The 16,147-nt window shown below is 42.0% G+C and overlaps 1 protein-coding gene across 1 annotated transcript in view; it reads left to right on the top strand.

The window, feature by feature from the left end:
• Positions 1 to 647: 647 nt before the first annotated feature.
• Positions 648 to 16,147, top strand: part of LOC134337565 (small glutamine-rich tetratricopeptide repeat-containing protein alpha-like) — a 52,646-nt gene continuing 37,146 nt past the window's right edge. The window contains exon 1 of the mRNA XM_063032695.1: positions 648 to 737. The gene's annotated coding sequence lies outside the window, so the exon portion shown is untranslated. The remainder of the gene's footprint in view (positions 738 to 16,147) is intronic.

Genomic DNA, 16,147 nt, shown 5'->3' with positions numbered 1-16,147 from the left:
TCCCGTTCTGATATGTGTATCCACGGCCTCCTCTACTGTAATGATGAAGCCACACTCAGGTTGGAGGAACACCACCTTATATTCCGTCTGGGTAGCCTCCTACCTGATGGCATGAACATTGCCTTCTCAAACTTCCGCTAATGCCCCACCTCCCCCTCGTACCCCATCCGTTATTTATTTATATACACACATTCTTTCTCTCTCGCAAACACGAGGAATTCTGCAGATGCTGGAAATTCAAGCAACACACATCAAAGTCGCTGGTGAACGCAGCAGGCCAGGCAGCATCGTCTTGACGAAGGGTCTCGGCCTGAAACGTCGACTGTACCTCTTCCTAGAGATGCTGCCTGGCCTGCTGCGTTCAAGCAACTTTGATGTGTGTAGCTAGTTTTTAACTCCCCCATTTTCTGTACATACCCCAAGTACCTATGTGTATCGCCTCCCAATACATTATCGAATTTTCTTTGCCCTTCTCACTACTTTTCTAACTACGGTCAACTTCAACCCATGTTCCGTAACCAAAACTACGAGCAAAAAAAACCCAGAAAGTTCGACCCCATTCACGACGATACAGAGCACCAACGCATGCGCCGCGGCTGAAGAGACGCGTGGAACCAGCGCATGCGCTGCGGCTGAAGAAACGCGTGGAACCAGCGCATGCGCTCTGGGATCTGGACGTACAGCTGACGGCGCTTGTGAGGTGCGGTGTTGGGGTTGATAAGTATTAGGAAAAAAAGGTGAGTTTAAAGGGGTATTCTTATAATGAGATCATACAGGGCCGTCGGCGAAGTGTTGTATAATGAGAAAAGTCTCCACCGAATTTCAGCGTTACAGTTTAGATCCTGTGAACGAGCTCATTTCCTGATGGCTAGTTTGGTATTTGCAGGTGAGGAGGCTCTCAGATATGGTAGGCCGAAACTGGAATGTTCTGCACTTCTTTTGGCTGTGTGTAATTATTTCTTGTAGCAATAGCTGTCAGATTCTGTGCACGTCTTTTACACTGTTATCTTCAAAAGTAACAGTGAGATTTAATGATTCAGTAGGGTTGGTAGTACATTTGTTGTACGTTGGCAGTTTCGCCGTTTCATTCAAGCGTATCGCGACAGATGTGTAACCATGAATGCATGAGAAAAAGAAAATGTTCCATTCTAGTGGAATCCGCTTTGAAAGATGAGCTATAGAAAATACCGTGGATATTAGAGATCCGAAAGAAACAATAGAAAATATTGAAAACATCTGTAATCTTTTATAATTGGATGAGATTGCTACACTTGATGAATTTCACATATTTGACATTTGGGAAGCAACAAAAACTGTTTGTTGACCATTTCCAATTCTCAGATTGTCCATCTTTGAAATAAACTTGATAGATTGAGGTAATGTAAAAAAAAATTAAAATGCTGTTACACAATGCTCCAAATCCATTGTATCTGAAGCAATTGAAGTGAAAACCCAGATGCCAGAAATCTGAAATAAATCTGGCAAAATCTCCAGAGAGGGAAGCTGTTAATGTTTTATGTTGATGACTTATTAAGCACTGGAATAAGCTAAAAGTTAAACCAGAACCAGCTTTATTATCACTGTCATAAATTACATGAAATGTGTTGTTTTGAAGCACCAGTACAGCACAAAGACATAAAATTACTATAAATTACAAAATAATTAGTGCAAAGAAAAAAATGGAATAATGAGGTAGCATTCATGGGCTGTTCAGAAATCCAGTGACAGAGGAGAAGAAACTGTTGCTGAATTGTTGAGTGCAGGTCTTCAGACCCCTGTACCTCCTCCCTGGTGGTAGTAACGAGAAGACAAGATATATACCAGATGGTGAGGGTCCTCAATGATGAGTGCCATTTTCTTGAGGCGCTGCTTCATAAAGATGTCCTTGATAGTGGAGAGGGTTGTGCACATGTCAAGTCTATAATGCTCTGATGTCTCTTCTGATCCTGTGCATTGGAGCCTTCACGCTAGGCTGTGATGTAACCAGTCAGAATATTCTCCACTCTACATCTGTGGAAATTTACAGGAGGCTTTGATGATCTGTCAAAGTCCTAAATGGTGTAGTCAATAAACAGCAGCCTGACATACAGTAGTGCTAGAAAGTTGCTGAACATTGTAGAATTTTCTCTATTTCTGCATAAATACGACCTAAAATGTGATCATATCTTCCCGTAAGTCCTAAAACTAGATAAAGAGAACCCAATTAAATAAATAACACAAAAACATTGTACTTGTTCATTTATTTGTTGAGAAATATGCAGAAATAGAGAAACTTCTACAGGGTTCACAAACTTTCTAGCACCACTGTAAGTATTACTATTGTCCAGGTGATCCAAGGACGAGTGGAGAGCCTGTGAGATTACATCTGCTGTAAACCTATTGTGGCCAATAGGCTAATTGCAGTGGGTCGATGCCCTTGGTTAGGCAGGAGTTGATTCTAGCTATGACCAGCTTCTCAAAGCACTTCATTGCAGCAGATGTGAGTGCCACTGGGCAATAGTCATTGAGGCAGCTTACCCTGCACTGGTATGATTGGCACCTTTTTGAAGCAGGTGGGAACCTCTGACTGCAGCAGCAGGAGATTGAATATGTCCTTGAACACTCCTGCTGGTTGGTTGGGTCAGGTTTTCAGAGCCCTACCCAGGTACACCATCGTGGCTTGATGTCTTGTGAGGGTTTACCCTCTTGAAAGATGTTGTGACATCATCCTCTGAGACAGAGATCACAGTGTAAGTGGATGCTGCAGGGATTCGCATAGTTTTATTATACTTAAGGCATGCATAAAAGGCATTGAGCTGATTTCTGAATGAAGCATCACAGCCATTCATGATGTTATTTCGCTTTGTAGGAAGTAACGACCTGCAAACCCTGCCAGACTGATGTACATCCGGTTTAATCTCTAACCTCAATTGGGATTGGTTACTCACCCTTAAAATCACCTTCCTTAGGTCACACCTAGACTTGTATAGTTCTGGATCACCGGTCTTGAATGCCACAGATCTAGCTCTTAGTAGATAATGAAGTTGAACTTCACACAATATCCTAAGTCATAGTCATACTTTATTGATCCTGGGGGAAATTGGTTTTCGTTACAGTTGCACCATAAATAATAAATAGTAATAGAACCATAAATAGTTAAATAGTAATATGTAAATTATGCCAGTAAATTATGAAATAAGTCCAGGACCAGCCTATTGGCTCAGGGTGTCTGACCCTCCAAGGGAGGAGTTGTAAAGTTTGATGGCCACAGGTAGGAATGACTTCCTATGACGCTCTGTGCTGCATTTTGGTGGAATGAGTCTCTGGCTGAATGTACTCCTGTGCCCGCCCAGTACATTATGTAGTGGATGGGAGACATTGACCAAGATGGCATGCAACTTAGACAGCATCCTCTTTTTAGACACCACCGCGAGAGAGTCCAGTTCCATTCCTACAACATCACTGGCCTTACAAATGAAAGTGCAGTCTTACCAGTTTTTTTAAAACACTGTGCCCAATGAACTTTCAGTAGGATAGAATGAGAATGACCCACACCCATGATTGTTTTCTCCAGCCACAAAGTATCAGTTGGAAGTTAAATTGTGTACAGCATTTTATTTCCTGAAGACTGGTTCTCATTTTAGTTAATCCATAATTATGCTATGTACCACTATTCACTCTCCAGATAATGGTCCCTAACATATGCTTTGGCAATTCAATCCTTCATCTAGTTGTTAAGTCTGGTTTTGTTCTCCTCAGAAGCAATGTACATCAGATCAATGTTTTTATTGTGAAAAATATTCCCTCAAATCCCCTCTAAACCTCCTATCCTGACAAGACTGTAACCTTTGGTATAAATACCTTCACTATCTATCTTATCAAAGCTCCTCGATATCTTGCTTACCTAATTGAGGTTCTTCCTCAGCCTTCTCCACCTCAAGGAAAATAAACTTTGTTTTCATCTTTTCTCATAACTGAAATACTGCATCCCTGACAATATCCTGGTCAATTTCCTCTTTACTCCAGTGCAACTGCATTTTTCACACATAATGGCATCTTGAACTTTATACAATACTCTAAGTGTAATCTAACCAGTGTTTTGTAAATTTGCAACTTGATGTTCCAACTTTCATTTTCAATGCTTTGACCTGTGGATGCAGGCCTGTCATATATCTTCCATCTCTCTATCTATCTGTATTACTACTTTTGGGGAATAATGGACTTTAACCCCAAAGTCTCTCTGCTTAACCATTTCTTATTGCTGTAACATTTAGTCTTTATGTCCTATGACTATTTGACTTGCCAAAATGCATCACCTTGTATTTATCAGGATTATATATCATCTGCCAATGTTCCATCCCATTTTCCGTGTGATCTACATCCATATGTAGCCTTAGACAACCTCCCTTGCTGTCTACACCAACTTCATTGTCATCTTATAAATTATACTGACTTCATTCACATCCGAAGTCATTAATATATCAGAAACAACATGGATCCTAAAGCCAAACCCTGTGGTACACCATTAGTTACAGACTTCCAGTTAGATAAGCACCTTACCAGTCTTACCCTGGCTACTCTCTTGTTCCTGATATGCTTGTGTGATGTCATGGGATTCCCATTAACCTTACTTGCCAAGGATACTTCATGACTTTTTTTTGCAATCCTAATTTATTTCCCAAGTCCTCTCCTTCACTATATTCCTTAAGACAATCCTTTGATTCTGTGTAAAGGCAACGAGAATCAAAGGATTGTCTTAAGGAATGTAGTGAGGGAGAGGGGAAATAAATTAGGATTGCAAAAAAACATCTATCTGAGGTAGCTGCTGCATGTCTACTTTTGCTAGGTCCTGTATGATGTTACTGAAATCCTAATACTACCAGTTCTCACAAAGTTGTCATCAACCTGGAATATTAACTCTGTTTCTGTCACTGTAGGTGCTGCCAGAAGTCTTAATTTAATTTCCAGATTTTCTGACTGATTAGAAATTTCCTCACTGATGAGTTATAGCATCATACTCTATCCTGGAGAAATTTAAATGCTTGTTATATTCAAGGCTGAAATAGATTTTAATTTTTAAAGGTTGTCCAGAGATAAGAGGATGGGGCAAGAAAATGGTCTTCAGATGAGGATCAGGCATGATCTTATCGAATGCCTGGAGGGCTGCCTGACTTACAATTCAAATTTTTTTTTTAACTTGTTATGAAACCCAGTTCATGTATGATATTAATTTGGACCAGCCATGATCTTATTGAAAGGAGGAGTCGTCTCAAGGAGAGAATTACCTCTGGTTTTATTTGGTCGGTTTGTATTTGCCTATTGCTTTTGAGCACTCTGTGTAGTTTGGAAAATAATTCATGCTTTTTATAATAGGCATTTGCATCACCATTTCTTTATGGTACCCTTTGCTATAGTTGTTTATCTCCGGTTTTACAAAGGCTCAGTCTGTTTTATTCCCACCATGGCTTTGGGGTCTTGTCTGAATCAAAGTCCTGTATGATGTGATTACATTATATTGGTGAATGTAGAATGTTGAGCTGATTACTTGTTTCTTTTTCGCATTGTGATAGCAACTTATTTTAAGCTGTTTTGATTAACATTTATAAAATGCTGAACACTTCTGAGGTGAAATGGTGAGTTACATTTTGCGGAGTTCCTCTGCAAAGAAACAAGTAAAAAACACAAAATACTGGAAATACCAGACAGTTCAAACAGCATCTAAGGAGCAAAGAAAAGAGTTAACATTTCAGGATGGACAAATTCCCTACTTGTTTGTTGATGTAGCTATTTAACTCTGCAGAGAGTCAACCCCTATAGGGCAGCTGGGCCAAGCAGCATCCCAGGCCAAGTACTCAATACCACCTTACTGATGTCTTCACAAACATCTTCATCACTTCACTCATCCAGGCTGCTGTCCCTTCTTGCTTCAAAACAACCATGATCACCCCTGTACCAAAGAATTCTATACCTTCAGAATGAAATGACTACCGTCTGGTGGCTCTATCATGAATCATCATGAGGTGTTTTTAATGACTGGTAATGGCACATATCAAAAACTTCAATCCTGCCACGTTAGACAATCACCAATATAGCACCTGTCACACAACTGGCCCTGACAGACACAGAAAATAACGAAACTTATGTCAGAATGCTGTTTCTGGATTTCATTTTGGCATTCAAAACTATTGTTTCACAGGCCTTGGTGAACAAACTCCTATTCCTTGGTCTAAATATACCACTTGCAACTGGGTGTTGAACTTCCTAACCAACAGACTTCAGATGGTCAGGTTGCATAATCGCTCCTCCCTCTGCATCAACCTCAACATGGGTGACCCCCAGGTCTATCTGTTGAGCGTATTGCTGGACACCCATTCACACATGACTGCATGGCCAAACACCCAAGTAATCACATTGTCAAGTTCACCGATGACAGTGGTCGGACTCATCACCAATGGTCCATAGGGAGGAGGTGGAAGAGTTTAAGGCTTGGTGCCAGGAAAATAACCTCTTCCTCAATGTCAACATTACAAAAGAAATGGTTATCGACTTCAGGAGAACTCACACCACTCCATCCTTCTTTACATTGGTGGCACAGCTGTGGAAATTTTAAGCAGTTTCAGACTCCTGGGAGTGCACATCTCATACTTACGGCCCCAGAGCACATGCCACAGAATCAGGAAAGCTCACCAACACCTCTACTTTCTGAAGAGGCTGAAGGGAGCTGAACTATGCACATCTATACTCATGGCAGTCTACAGATACACAGCAGAGAGCATCCTAACATGCTGCGTCACTGTATGGTATGGAAACTGCACTGTGGTGGGCAGAAATGCACTACAACGGGAAGACAAAATTGCTCAACGTATCACCGGCTCCAACCTACCCGCCATCTGGGATATATATATGGAAATATATGGAAAGGAGCCAGTAACATCATGAAGGATTCTGCCCACCCTGCTGATGGACAGTTTGTCCCACTCCCTAAAGGGAGAAGGCTATGTAGCATCCACGCCAAGACCATCAGACTCAAAAAGTTATTTTCCCCAAGTAGTAAGGCTGATCCACACGTCTACCCAATAACCCACTCCTCCACACATCCCCATCATCACTACTTGATCATTTCCTGTCAGTCACCTTCTGTACAGACACTCCTGTGCTTAGCATTATTTCGTGGACATAACATCAATCCATGTAGGCAAGCTATCTTATTTATTTATACAGTGGCATGCAAAAGTTTGGGCACTCCCTGGTCAAAATTTCTGTTACTGTGAATAGTTAAGTGAGTAGAAGATGAACTGATCTCCAAAAGTCATAAAGTTAAAAATGAAACATTCTTTTCAACATTTTAAACAAGATTAGTGTATTATTTTTGTTTTGTACAATTTTAGAGTGAAAAAAAGGAAAGGAGCACCATGCAAAAGTTTGGGCACCCCAAGAGATTTGAGCACTCAGATAACTTTTACCAAGGTCTCAGACCTTAATTAGCTTGTTATGGCTATGGCTTGTTCACTGTCATTGTTAGGAGAGGGCAGGTGATGCAAATTTCAAAGCTTTATAAATACCCTGACTCCTCAAACCTTGTCCCAACAATCAGCAGCCATGGGCTCCTCTAAGCAGCTGCCTAGCACTCTGAAAATTAAAATAAATAATGCCCACAAAGCAGGAGAAGGCTATAAGATGATAGCAAAGCGTTTTTAAGTAGCTGTTTCCTTAGTTTGTAATGTAATTAAGAAATGGCAGTTAACAAGAACGGTGGAGGTCAAGTTGAAGTCTGGAAGACCAAGAAAACTTTCCCAGAGGACTGCTAGGATTGCTAGAAAGGCAAGTCAAAACCCCCGTTTGACTGCAAAAGACCTTCAGGAAGATTTAGCAGACTCTGGAGTGGTGGTGCACTGTTCTACTGTGCAGCGACACCTGCATAAATATGACCTTCATGGAAGAGTCATCAGATGAAAACCTTTCCTGTGTCCTCACCACAAAATTCAGCGTCATTAGTTTGCCAAGGAACACCTAAACAAGCCTGATGCATTTTGAAACAAGTCCTGTGGACTGATGAAATTAAAATAGAACTTCTTGGCCGCAATGTGCAAGGGTATGTTTGGAGAAAAAAGGGTGCAGAATTTCATGAAAAGAACACCTCTCCAGCTGTTAAGCACGGGGGTGGATCGATCATGCTTTGGGCTTGTGTTGCAGCCAGTCGCATGGGAAACATTTCACTGGTAGAAGGAACAATTAAATACCAGCAATTTCTGGAAGTAAACATCACACCATCTGTAAAAAAGCTGAAGATGAAAAGAGGATGGTTTCTACAACAGGATAATGATCCTAAACACACCTTAAAATCCACAATGGACTACCTCAAGAGGTGCAAGCTGAAAGTTTTGCCATGGCCCTAACAGTCCCCCAACCTAAACATCATCGAAAATCTGTGCATAGACCTCAAAAAAGCAGTGTATGCAAGACCGCCCAAGAATCTCACACAACTAGAAGCTTTTTGCAAGGAAGAATGGGCGAAAATCCCCCAAACAAGAATTGAAAGGCTCTTAGCTGGCTACAAAAAGCCTTTACAAGCTGTGATACTTGCCAAAGTGGGTGTTACTAAGTACTGACCATGTAGGATGCCCAAACATTTGCTTCGGGCCCTTTTCCTTTTTTGTTATTTTGTAACTGTAAAAGATGGAAATAAAAAGGTAATCTTGCTTAAAATATTAAAGAAATGTGTCATCTTTAACTTTATGCCTTTTGGAAATCAGGTCATCTTTTACTTGCTTAGCTATTCACAGTAACAGAAATTTGACAGGGGTGCCCAAACATTTGCATGCCATTGTATATATATATTTTTAATTATTGCATTCTTTATCTTTTTGTGCTTTTTTTGTTCTTCGTCATATCTGGAGTAAAAATTAGTTTTTTCTTTGCACTTGTGTATAGCCAATGATATTAAACAATCTTGAATCTTGAATGGCATCACTCCACTTTAGCAATAATTTTGGAGTCACATAGAAACATAGAAAATAGATGTAGGAGTAGGCCATTCAGCCCTTCGAGCCCGCACCGCCATTCAGTATGATCATGGCTGATCATCCAACTCAGAACCCTGTACCAGCCTTCCCTCCATACCCCCTGATCCCTTTAGCCACAAGGGCCATATCTAACTCCCTCTTAAATATAGCCAATGAACTGGCCTCAACTGTTTCCTGTGGCAGAGAATTCCACAGATTCACCACTCTCTGTGTGAAGAAGTTTTTCCTAATCTCGGTCCTAAAAGGCTTCCCCTTTATCCTCAAACTGTGACCCCTCGTTCTGGACTTCCCCAACATCGGGAACAATTTTCCTGCATCTAGCCTGTCCAATCCCTTTAGGATTTTATACATTTCAATAAGATCCCCCCTCAATCTTCTAAATTCCAACGAGTATAAGCCTAGTTGATCCAGTCTTTCATCATATGAAAGTCCTGCCATCCCAGGAATCAATCTGGTGAACCTTCTTTGTACTCCTTCTATGGCAAGGATGTCTTTCCTCAGATTAGGGGACCAAAACTGCACACAATACTCCTGGTGTGGTCTCACCAAGGCCTTGTACAACTGCAGTAGTACCTCCCTGCTCCTGTACGTGAATCCTTTTGCTATGAATGCCAGCATACCATTCACCTTTTTCATCGCCTGCTGTACCTGCATGCCCACTTTCAATGACTGGTGTATAATGACACCCGGGTCTCGTTGCACCTCCCCTTTTCCTAATTGGCCACCATTCAGATAATAATCTGTTTTCCTGTTTTTGCCACCAAAGTGGATAACCTCACATTTATCCACATTAAATTGCATCTGCCATGAATTTGCCCACTCACCTAACCTATCCAAGTCACCCTGCATCCTCTTAGCATCCTCCTCACAGCTAACACTGCCGCCCAGCTTCGTGTCATCCGCAAACTTGGAGATGCTGCATTTAATTCCCTCAACTAAGTCATTAATATATATTGTAAACAACTGGGGTCCCAGCCATGAGTCTTGTGGTACCCCACTAGTCACTGCCTGCCATTCTGAAAAGGTCCCGTTTATTCCCACTCTTTGCTTCCTGTCTGCCAACCAATTCTCTGTCCAAATCAATACCTTGCCCCCAATACGGTGTGCTTTAACTTTGCACACTAATCTCCTGTGTGGGACCTTGTCAAAAGCCTTTTGAAAATCCAAATATACCACATGCACCGGTTCTCCCCTGTCCACTCTACTAGTTACATCCTCAAAAAATTCTATGAGATTTGTCAGACATGATTTTCCTTTCACAAATCCATGCTGACTTTGTCTGATGATTTCACTGCTTTCTAAATGTGCTGTTATCACATCTTTGATAACTGACTCTAGCATTTCCCCCACCACCGATGTTAGGCTAACCGGTTTATAAATCCCCAGTTTCTCTCTCCCTCCTTTTTTAAAAAGGGGGGTTACATTAGCCACCCTCTAATCCTCAGGAACTAGTCCAGAATCTAAAGAGTTTTGAAAAATTATCACTAATGCATCCACTATTTCTTGGGCTACTTCCATAAGCACTCTGGGATGCAGACCATCTGGCCCTGGGGATTTATCTGCCTTTAATCCCTTCAATTTACCTAACACCACTTCCCTACTAACATGTATTTCTCTCAGTTCCTCCATCTCACTGGACCCTCTGTCCCCTACTATTTCCAGAAGATTATTTATGTCCTCCTTAGTGAAGACAGAACCAAAGTAATTATTCAATTGATCTGCCTTGTCCTTGCTCCCCATAATCAATTCACCTGTTTCTGTCTGTAGGGGACCTACATTTGTCTTAACCAATCTTTTTCTTTTCACATATCTATAAAAGCTTTTACAGTCAGTTTTTATGTTCCCTGCCCGTTTTCTTTCATAATCTTTTTTCCCCTTCCTAATTAAGCCCTTTGTCCTCCTCTGCTGGACTCTGAATTTCTCCCAGTCCTCAGGTGAGCCACTTTTTCTGGCTAATTTGTATGCTTCTTTGGAATTGATACTATCCCTAATTTCCCTTGTCAGCCACGGGTGCACTACCTTCCTTGATTTATTCTTTTGCCAAACTGGGATGAACAATTTTTGTAGTTCATCCATACGATCTTTAAATGCTTCCCATTGCATATCCACCGTCAACCCTGTAAGTGTCAGTTGCCAGTCTATCTTAGCTAATTCATGTCTCATACCTTCAAAGTTACCCTTCTTTAAGTTCAGAACCTTTGTTTCTGAATTAACTATGTCACTCTCCATCTTAATGAAGAATTCCACCATATTATGGTCACTCTTACCCAAGGGGCCTCTCACGACAAGATTGCTAATTAACCCTTCCTCATTGCTCAATACACAGTCTAGAATAGCCTGCTCTCTAGTTGGTTCCTTGACATGTTGGTTCAAAAAACCATCCCGCATACATTCCAAGAAATCCTCTTCCTCGGCACCCTTACCAATTTGGTTCACCCAATCTATATGTAGATTGAAGTCACCCATTATAACTGCTGTTCCTTTATTGCACACATTTCTAATTTCCTGTTTAATACCATCCCCAACCTCACTACTACTGTTGGGTGGCCTGTACACAACTCCCACCAGCGTTTTCTGCCCCTTAGTGTTATGCAGCTCTACCCATATCGATTCCACATCCTCCCGGCTAATGTCCTTCCTTTCTATTGCGTTAATCTCCTCTCTAACCAGCAATGCTACCCTACCTCCTTTTCTTTCGTGTCTATCCCTCCTGAATATTGAATATCCCTGAATGTTGAGCTCCCATCTTTGGTCACCCTGGAGCCATGTCTCTGTGATCCCAACTATATCTTATTCATTAATAACAATCTGCACTTTTAATTCATCCACTTTGTTACGAATGCTCTTTGCATTGACACACACAGCCTTCAGGCTCGCTTTTACAACACCCTTAGCCCTTATACAATTATGTTGAAAAGTGACCCTTTTTGATTTTTGCCCTGGATTTGTCAGCCTGCCACTTTTACTTTTCACCTTACTACTTTTTGCTTCTACCCTCATTTTACACCCCTCTGTCTCTGCACTGGTTCCCACCCCCCAACCATTCTAGTTTAAAGTCACCTCAGTAGCCCTCGCAAATCTCCCCGCCAGGATATTGATCCCCCTAGGATTCAAGTGTAACCCGTCCTTTTTGTACAGGTCACATCTGCGCCAAAAGAGGTCCCAATGATCCAAAAACTTGAATCCCTGCCCCCTGCTCCAATCCCTCAGCCACGCATTTATCCTCCACCTCATTGCATTCCTACTCTCACTGTCGCGTGGCACAGGTAGTAATCTCGAGATTACTACCTTTGCGGTCCTTTTTCTCAACTCCCTTCCTAACTCCCTATATTCTCCTTTCAGGACCTCTTCCCTTTTCCTACCTATGTCGTTGGTACCTATATGTACCACGACCTCTAGCTCCTCACCCTCCCACTTCAGGATATCTTGGACACAATCAGAAATATCCCAGACCCTGGCACCAGGGAGGCAAACTACCATCCGGGTCTCTGGACTGCATCCATAGAATCACCTATCTGACCCCCTTACTATCGAGTCCCCTATTACAACTGCCCTCCTCTTTCTTTCCCTACCCTTCTGAGCTACAGGGCTGGACTCTGTGCCGGAGGCACGGCCACTGTCGCTTCCCCCGGGTAAGCTGTCCCCCCCCCCAACAGTACTCAAACAGGAGTACCTATTGTCAAGGGGCACAGCCACCGGGGTACTCTCTATTACCTGACTCTTACCCTTCCCCCTCCTAACTGTGATCCACTTGTCTGCCTCCCGTGGCCCCGGTGTGACCACCTGCCTGTAACTCCTCGCTATCAGCTCCTCACTCTCCCTGACCAGACGAAGGTCATGGAGCTGCAGCTCCAGTTCCCTGACGCAGTCCCTTAGGAGCTGCATCTCGGCGCACCTGGCGCAGATGTGGACGTCCGGGAGGCTTGGAGACTCCAGGGCCTCCCACATCCGGCACCGAGAGCAACAAACTGCCCTCACACTCATACTGCCCCTCTCCTCAAATAACAACAAAAAATGAATACCAAACCTTCCTCGCCTCTCCCGTTTCCGCCTAAGCCCATTGAGCCGAAGCCCTTAAGCCTTCACTCTGCTCCCAGTTCACTCTGCCGCCCGCAAACTACGCTACCTGCTGTATGAGGCTCTGTTCCTTTTAAATCTTCCGCACTTCACTGCCCAACGTCACACGCCTGCGCAGTCCCGCCTCTCTGAATGCCGATGGGAAAAGAAACGAAAAATTCAAAAATGCCTTCCTGCGCACTCCCGCTCCGATTCTGAGACTTCCTTCTTCTAATATCATTGTCAAATATCATTGGCTGGCATTAATGTTTGTATTAACTCTTGGACATCTGTAGATGCTGTCAAATGTGGAGGTTTGCTGATTGATCGTGGTGCTTTATTTGTCACTGTTACCCCATTGGATTCTCTATTTCTGTGTGGTCTGGCATTATGCTGGGAAATTGTCATTCAGTTCTAATGGCTGCTCAAATGTAGTATAAGATGTGAAAGTGCATTATTCTAACTGTGATTATTGGCTTTCAGATTAACATGCAAAAGAGGAGGGAAATAATTTTTAATTAGTTTAATATCTTACATTATTTTTCAGTGCTTTTAATGTTTACTTTATGTAATAATTTACTTGTAATAGTTTTTAAATGTTTCCAAATGTTGTTTTTAAAAATCATCACGATCCTTGATAGATGCAAGGCAAAGCACTGCCTATAACTTTCCTTTCAAAACACGTCAAGAGGTTGGGGTCTTTTACACTTGAGCCAGATATCTGATCGCTCATGTGATCTAGTTATTTATTTATTGATGTACAACACAGAATAGACCTTTCCAGCCCTTTGAGCCATGCTGCTCAGCAATCCCCCGATTTAATCCTAGCCCAATCATGGGACAATTTACAATAACCAATTAACCTTCCAACCAGTACATCTATGAACTATGGGAGGAAATCGGAGCACCCTGAGGAACCCCATGCAGTCATGGTGAGAACGTACATATTCCTCACAGGCAGTGGTGGGGATTGACCACGGGTGGCTGGTACTGTAAAGCTTTGTGCTAACCACTATGTTACCATACCACCCTCTCTGACTTGAGGCCCATTAAGATTGTCCCTCACACCCAGTCCAAAAGTATGTAAGCATGGGAAGTACTGGAGTGGCTGGCCAGGCTTAGCACAATCCGATAATTGGTGTATGGTAAACACCTATAATGAAATTTCATGTTTTCTTGCTTACCATTGAACGTTTGGTACCCATTAAGGCTTTGAAATCATGTCTTAATTAGCTAATAATTTAATTATTAATCCTGTCCCAAAACCAAGGAAACTAGGTCATCTATTAGCTTTTTGCTGAAGAATGCAGATATTTCTGTGGTACAGGCAAAAGCAGGAGCTTCGACAGCCAAACAAATTGCTTCTTCAACTATCCGCCTAGTTATTCCAGGATATGATTCAATTGACAAAGCTTAAATCTTTAAAAAGTATACTCAAAAGGGAGTGACCAAGTGGAAAAGATAATGAAAGATGGTTACGAAATCATGTTCACATCTGTCTTTGGAAAAAATGGCAGAAAATTATCCTGATTAATGTAGCAACAATCTCAATGTGTTCTGCAGTGCTACTTTCATCCTTTTAGAAAAATTATAGCAACTTTGCCTCAGAATTCAGTCTGCAACTGGATCTTTTCTTTCTTTAGTTGAAACAAAACTGCAAGTTCTCTTAATCCCATGAGTGGATCAGGCTCTTAATAGTGGTGTTTATGATTTCCACTTTCTCACTCATCTTGCTAGATCAGCCAAGTTGTGGGGGTGAGATAAGATCCGAATCTAATAATAATAAGTACTTTATTGATACTGAGTGGGAAATTATTTTGTTATAGCAGCAACATTTAAAAACACACTTAGCAATAATAATATTAACTAATAATAAAGTACAGAATAATAATTTACCAATATACAATAATAATGTACAAAATAATAAAACAAAGACTATTGTACTATGAACAAACAACAGTCCTTACTGTAAGCCCCAAACAGTCAGCACTTCACCTGTGAGTCAGCTGGGGTGATATACTGCGTCCGGTGCTCCCGAAGTGGCCTTTTATATATTGGCGAGACCCGACGCAGACTGGGAGACCGCTTTGCTGAACACCTACGCTCTGTCCGCCAGAGAAAGCAGGATCTCCCAGTGGCCACACATTTTAATTCCACATCCCATTCCCATTCTGACATGTCTATCCACGGCCTCCTCTACTGTAAAGATGAAGCCACACTCAGGTTGGAGGAACAACACCTTATATTCCGTCTGGGTAGCCTCCAACCTGATGGCATGAACATCGACTTCTCTAACTTCCGCTAACGCCCCACCTCCCCCTCGTACCCCATCTGTTATTTATTTATATACACACATTCTTTCTCTCACTCTCCTTTTTCTCCCTCTGTCCCTCTCACTATACCCCTTGCCCATCCTCTGGGTTCCCCCCCGCCCCCGTCTTTCTTCCCGGACCTCCTGTCCCATGATCCTCTCATATCCCTTTTGCCTATCACCTGTCCAGCTCTTGGCTCCATCCCTCCCCCTCCTGTCTTCTCCTATCATTTTGGATCTCCCCCTCCCCCTCCAACTTTCAAATCTCTTACTAACTCTTCCTTCAGTTTGTCCTGACGAAGGGTCTCGGCCTGAAACATCAACTGTACCTCTTCCTAGAGATGCTGCCTGGCCTGCTGCATTCACCAGCAACTTTTATGTGTGTTGCTATTGTACTATGATGTGTGTTATCCTGTCGCACAGAGATGAACTGTTGTATATGCTTAATCCCAAAGAACAAAGATATGCATTCTTAATATTGGCTTTGATTATATAAAAATATTATTTCTTTTTTATCTTTGCTCAGCCATTCAACCTATGGAATTAAGTTTTTCCTTTGCTGTCCATATTTCTATCCCTACCCCAGTAACGAGACACTCGAAGTTACAGTCTAGTTTGATTGCCTGCACATTACTTCTCATTTTCTGTCATCTAAGCGGAAAATATTAACTCTCTACGATTTTCTGTTGCATGTTGTGGATAGTCATATGGTACAAAAACAAGGCCTTCAGTTCTATTTTTCCATGCTAACTAACATATGCAACTAAGCTAGTTCAAT

This window comes from Mobula hypostoma, chromosome 24, assembly GCF_963921235.1.
Source record: "Mobula hypostoma chromosome 24, sMobHyp1.1, whole genome shotgun sequence".
Lineage (NCBI taxonomy): Eukaryota > Metazoa > Chordata > Chondrichthyes > Myliobatiformes > Myliobatidae > Mobula > Mobula hypostoma.
This window is presented reverse-complemented; position numbering and strand designations above follow the sequence as displayed.